This window comes from Ovis canadensis, chromosome 2 (genome assembly GCF_042477335.2).
Source record: "Ovis canadensis isolate MfBH-ARS-UI-01 breed Bighorn chromosome 2, ARS-UI_OviCan_v2, whole genome shotgun sequence".
In the NCBI taxonomy this organism is placed as follows: domain Eukaryota; kingdom Metazoa; phylum Chordata; class Mammalia; order Artiodactyla; family Bovidae; genus Ovis; species Ovis canadensis.
In genome coordinates, this window is record NC_091246.1 from 47,796,351 (window position 1) to 47,802,845 (window position 6,495).

The following is a 6,495-nucleotide window of genomic DNA, read 5'->3' on the forward strand; positions in this document are numbered from 1 at the left end:
ATCCACACACCTATGGACACCTTATCTTTGACAAAGGAGGCAAGAATATACAATGGATTAAAGACAATCTCTTTAACAAGTGGTGCTGAGAAAACTGGTCAGTTCAGTTCAGTTCAGTTGCTCAGTCGTGTCCGACTCTTTGCGACCCCATCAATCGCAGTATGCCAGGCCTCCCTGTCCATCACCAACTCCCGGAGTTCACTCAGACTCATGTCCATCGAGTCCGTGATGCCATCCAGCCATCTCATCCTCGGTCGTCCCCTTCTCCTCCTGCCCCCAATCCCTCCCAGCATCAGGGTCTTTTCCAATGAGTCAACTCTTCGCATGAGGTGGCCAAAGTACTGGAGTTTCAGCTTTAGCATCATTCCTTCCAAAGAAATCCCAGGGCTGATCTCCTTCAGAATGGACTGGTTGGATCTCCTTGCAGTCCAAGGGACTCTCAAGAGTATTCTCCAACACCACAATTCAAAAGCATCAATTCTTTGAGGCTCAGCCTTCTTCACAGTCCATCTCTCACATCCATACATGACCACTGGAAAAACCATAGCCTTGACTAGACAGACCTTACTCGGCAAAGTAATGTCTCTGCTTTTGAATATGCTGTCTAGGTTGGTCATAACTTTTCTTCCAAAGAGTAAGCGTCTTTTAATTTCATGGCTACAGTCACCATCTGCAGTGGGATTCTATGTTGAAAGTCAGAAGGTACAAGCACCAGGTTAATGTCCTTATTCCCAAGGATGATAGGATGGTAGCTCAAAAGTTTTAACAAATGATACAGCTCAACACCAGACAATCCACACAGGGGCCCAGGTTCAAAATACCATGACAGCCAGCCTAGTGCCTCCCAAGTGAACATCAACCCTGAGGGAAATAAGATACAAGGAAGCGCATGTAACAATAGGTAACTAGAAACTCTGAATCCGGATATCAAAACCCCTAAATTTACAGAGAAAGAAATGAGACAGTCTTCCTTATTATACTCAACTAAAGAAAATGTTAAAATTAACAAATGGCTGTTACAGAGCCTGGGGCATTATTTCCAAAATATTATCCCTTAAAACAGCATTTTGCAATTAACATACTATAGTCAGAAGTTTACTTTTTTAAAACTTTATTTCCATAACTTTACGATGATTACACACACACATGCACAGCTATTCTATATTTGCCATTACTTTCTGAATATAGGTGATTAAGCATGAGTGTCACCAGCAATATTTCAATATTTTTCCATGGTTTTGAAACTGTACAGGTTAATTTTTTATTTTTTCTAATGTGAGCAATTTTTTTTTCTTACTTCTCTGCATTCTATAAAATAAAATAACAAGCCTTGATTGTTCCTGCTGTGCTTATAGTAAATGTGTGTGAGAATGGTTAGGATAGAGAAGAAAACCAGCCCTCTCATCTGTGGAGACAATAGCTGGTGCTTTTCACTATGCAGTAAGAAACTACAAAACTTTTAGCTCTGAGACTTCCACTGCTAAGACTCCATTCTAAAAGAAAAACCAGACACATAAACAGAGGCTTATGTATAAGCTATGTACAAGAATGTTGGTCCCACCAATGTTTACAGAGTGGAAAATTAGAAACAGTCTAAATGTGCAGAAGTTAGGGAATGGTTATAGAAAGTATGGTAAATCCTTAGGAAGGAATACACTGAAGACTTTTTTTGAAGTATTTTTGGGACTTCCCAGGTGTTCCAGTGGCTAAAAGTGCACTCTCCGAATGCAGGAGAGCATGTTCAACCCCATGTGCTACAATTACGATCTGGCACAGCCAAATAAATAGGTAAATAAAAATTAAAAATACTTTTAAGAATATTTAGGGATGTGGGGAAATCTTCAGTGGAAGGATCAGACCCAAAAGTTGGTCAGAGAACTTTTTTTTGGTAGAAATATTCCAGCTAATAAATGAAGATGGAATGAAAGGATTAAAACATCACCATTTTCAAAAGCCCTTAGTAAACAAATGGTAATGATCATAAACAGCTTCTTAAATCATGGAGGGTGAAACAAACATTACATACATTATAAAAGAACACAATACTATCTTTTAAAAAGACTTACCAAAAAATTCAAAGTTGAATATGATCAAGCCTACATCTATGGAATGTATGTAAATTAAGGGCAGAAACGACACCCTGGCAATGTAATCAGCACCTCCTGGATGCAGGAAACAAGACAAACCACCTGTTTCTTCTGGGGAAAAGCTGATTTGAAGGAATAAAAAGAGACTGAGTAACTCTCTTGGTAATTGTCACATTGCACTCGAAATGATGGGGGTTATTTCCAAATATCTTTTCATATTGGTTTCTAAGATAATTCCACAGTGATAAGAGAATAGACCCTGTGTGATTCCAATGCCTTTAAGACCATGAAATTTTTGCACCTTGTTTTATGTCCGTGGTTAAGTTCCAGTGTCTCCTAGTTTACAGTCTATGGGAACTTGAATAGAATTTGTGTCTTACTTTTCTATAAAAATTGTATAAATCTTAATTATATTGAATTGGTTCATAGTGTTTTTCAGGTCTAGTATATCCTTCTATTTCTCTATATAGTCATTCTCTTAATTTCTGAGGGTTTGATACTAAAACTCCAACTAAAAATCTTAATTTATCTTCTTAAAAAATAATTGTAACATACAGTGTAGCTATATGTAATCTTGTTCTGTATTTTCCAAGTCTCCTGTAAATGTGTTATCGCAGTTTCATAATTTAAAAAATTAAAATAAAAAACTACTATGTATAAAATAAATAAGCCCCAAGGATATATTGTACAACACAGAGAATATAGTCATTATTTCATAATAACTTAAATGGGGTATAATCTATAAAAACACTGATTCACTATATTGTAATACTGAAACAAATTAACTACGTGCTCGTGCATGCTCTGTCTCTTCAGTGGTGTCTGACTCTTTGCTACCCTGTGGACTATAGAACACCAGGCTCTTCTGTCCATGGGATTCTCCAGGCAAGAATCCTGGAGTAGGTTGCCCTGCCCTCCTCTGGGGGATCTTCCGGACCCAGAGATTGAACCCAAGTCTCCTGTGTCTCCTGCATTGCAGGCGGATTCTTTACCACTGAGCCACCAGGGAAGTAAATCAACTATGCTTCAATATAAATACCCTCCCCAAAAAAGAGATTGAGTAGGAAGCTAACGGAGAAGGCAATGGCAACTCACTCCAGTACTCTTGCCTGGAAAATCCCATGGATGGAGGAGCCTGGTAGGGTGCAGTCCGTGGGGTCGCAAAGAGTCAGACACGACTGAGTGACTTCACTTTCACTTTTCACTTCCACGCATTGGAGAAGGAAATGGCAACCCATTCTAGTGTTCTTGCCTGGAGAATCCCAGGGACGGGGGAGCCTGGTGGGCTGCCGTCTATGGGGTCACACAGAGTCGGACCAGACTGAAGTGACTTAGCAGCAGCAGCAGCAGAAAGCTAAAGATCAGAGAATCTTAAGTGATACATCAACCAAGAACCCTGATTTAAACAAAGAAACTAAATTATATATCATGGCAATCAAGGAAATATGAACACTAGATCTTTGATAATATTAAGGAATCATGGATAATGATTAAGGAATTTTAATTATTTTTTTAAAGGCTTACTGCCTTTTAAGAAAACATGCTGAAACATTTATGGATGAAATGATGATATAAGATTATTTGCTTTGCTTTAGTTTAGGATTTGCTTCAATCATCTCTATGAGGGGTTAGGAGGTGAGGTGGGTCGAGCAGAAATAAAAAAAGTTTGTCCATGAGCTGAAAGCTGTTGAAGCTTGAGGATAAGAGAATATGGAAATTTGTGTTCTGTTGTTTATGTGTGAAAATTTCTATACTATAATCTTAAAAAAGAAAAAAAAAAAAAACAGAAAAAAGACTAGTAGACCCATTGGTTTTTTAAAAAAAGTAAGTAGGTCATAAGAGAATAAGATTTCCAATAAGGAATAAATAACCTACAAAGAGCTATATAATGGTTATCCTACTGGAAATTTTAATATAAATAAACTCACTTATTTGGGAAAGTTTCTTTCAGGTTATATGTTGTATTTGGAAAATATAACAGTCATACCCAGGGGCAAGTGACAGGACTCATCTGTGCACCTGGGTCTTCGCTGCCAGTGCCTGTGGCACTTAACTATTTTACGATCACCACGCTGCCATTCTCAGAACATAAGGCAAATCTTGCCTAAAACACTGTCACCGACCCCAGAGCGTCGTAGTCCGGAGCCTTCAAGAAGGTCTTCCTCCAGAAATTAGACATGGTCCTTGTGTAGTTCTGTCCTCTAGGATCTTTCTCCCAAGTAACAAAAGAGCAAGAGGAGAAAGGCAAAGATGTTCTGGATTTTTTAAAGAATCATCTGGGTGGATCAAGCCGTTTCTTTCTTTCTTGGGTGCACATTTACAAAGTCCCTCACCTGCGACAAGCTTCAGTGTTAGGTCTTGGTGACACATTACTACTCAGAGACTATCTCCTGGGGGAGATAGAGAAGCAAGCAGACAGGTAGTAGCAAATAGCTTCTTAATCTGAATAAGATCAGTTTAATTTGAAAGGGGAAGTAGGTTTACAGCAGTCCCTTTTCTCTTCGTTGCCAGATTACCTCATTGCTTTAAAAGAAAATGAGCTCTTCCTCCTCAAGTGTTTGGCAAACGATAGTCAGCAGATTTGTGTGAAAAAAAAAAGTATACATAGTCAATTAGGGATGGGTTACAAATTCCTATTCGGGGAGTGTCCAAATTGGGAACCTGGGAGTAGGGTGGAAAGGAGATTTTCCCTTTTGAATACTTGATGCCTTAAAAATTTTGAACCACGTGAATGTATTGCTTAATGTAATTAACTAGTTAACTTGTTAAAGATTAAATAAATAAATAAAAATAAAGATTAAAATGGAGACCATAATGCCTAAAAAAGGATAAAGAGATTAACATCACAGGGCCATTTGTTCTTAATGTAAAAACTAATACAAATCACTCTATTGAGAATCAAAAGGGCCATTATAATTAAATGACACATAATATCAGATTCTCTTTTGCAAAATAGGTCCTTATGGGCAAAGTTGGTGAATTCTGAATAAAATCTCTAAGTTAGATAACACTATTGTATGAATATTAACTTCTTGACTTTAATAATAGTACTGTGGTTATATAAACGTCTTTTTTAAGAAACACATCAAAACGTTAGGGGTAAAGAGCTGTCATATCTGCAACTTTCTCTGAAAGAGTGAGGATGAGGTATATAGAGAAAGACAGAGAGAAAATAATAATAAAGTAGACTCGATAAAATGTTGATGTTTACCGGCAAAGAGGAGCGCCTGGAACTGTCACGCACTAATGGTAGAAGTAAAAAAATTATGACTATTTTTGAAACCAGGCAATGCTTTAATAATGTTAAACATAGACTTATCATATGACCTAGCAATTACACTTCTAGGCATTTACCCAAGAGAAATTAAAACATAGAGATCCAAAATGTGTGTATAAGAATGTTCGTATCAACTTTATTCATAATAGCCCAAAGTGTAAACGATCTCCATGTTCATCAATAGGAGAGTGAATCACGTTCATCAATAGGAGATGAATAAACAGATGTTTATCAATATGAGAGTGAATAAACAAAGGTATTCCCACACAAATGTTTCACAAACATTACTTTCGCAAACAGATGGAATATTCACCTGCAAAGCCTGAGACCTGAGTTCCATCTGATCCCTGGGTTGGGAAGATCCCGTGGAGAAGGGAAAGGCGACCCACTCCACTATTCTGGCCTGGAGAATTCCATGGACTGTATAGACCATGAGGTGACAAAGGGTCAGACACTGAGTCACTTTCACTCCACTTCATTCAAACAGTAGACACGGGAGATGATTCTCCATGGGTCCCTTGTGTTTCCACACGTCTTATGAACAGAGGCACTGACGGTTTTGCTCCAGACAATCTTCTCAAAAAAACACCTGCATAGCAGATACCCTTGGAAAATACAGTTTCTCCATCTGGAGCAGAGGGCAAGTTTTTTGGAGTCCAGTACGGTGAAGATAATGTCTCCTTCCGGGAACAAAGGTTGGGCAGATTTTCTTGCAGCCTCTTATTAAAGACTGAGATTTTCTAAGCTTAGGGTTCCTCAGCTATGACTCAAGATTTACTATGTGTGGACATTTAGGTTGTTTTTATCTGTATAAGTTTATTGCGGCATAATTTACATGCAACAAAATCATATTTGATCTGGTACAAGCATGAATCCGAGGCAGCCTAACTTGTTTGCTTGCAAATAGGATAAAATCTCAGATTCTTCACAGTCCTTGACAGTGGAATGCTGCTCAGCAATGAAAAGGAATGAATCACTGAGACACATAGCAGTGCAAAACAATCTTGAAAACATTATGCTGAGTGGAAAAGCCAAGCCCAAATCAAATATAATACTGTCTGACTTTACTGAAAATTCTCCATCAAGCAAAATAAATCTGTATTAATAGAAGTCACATCAGCAGTTGCCTGA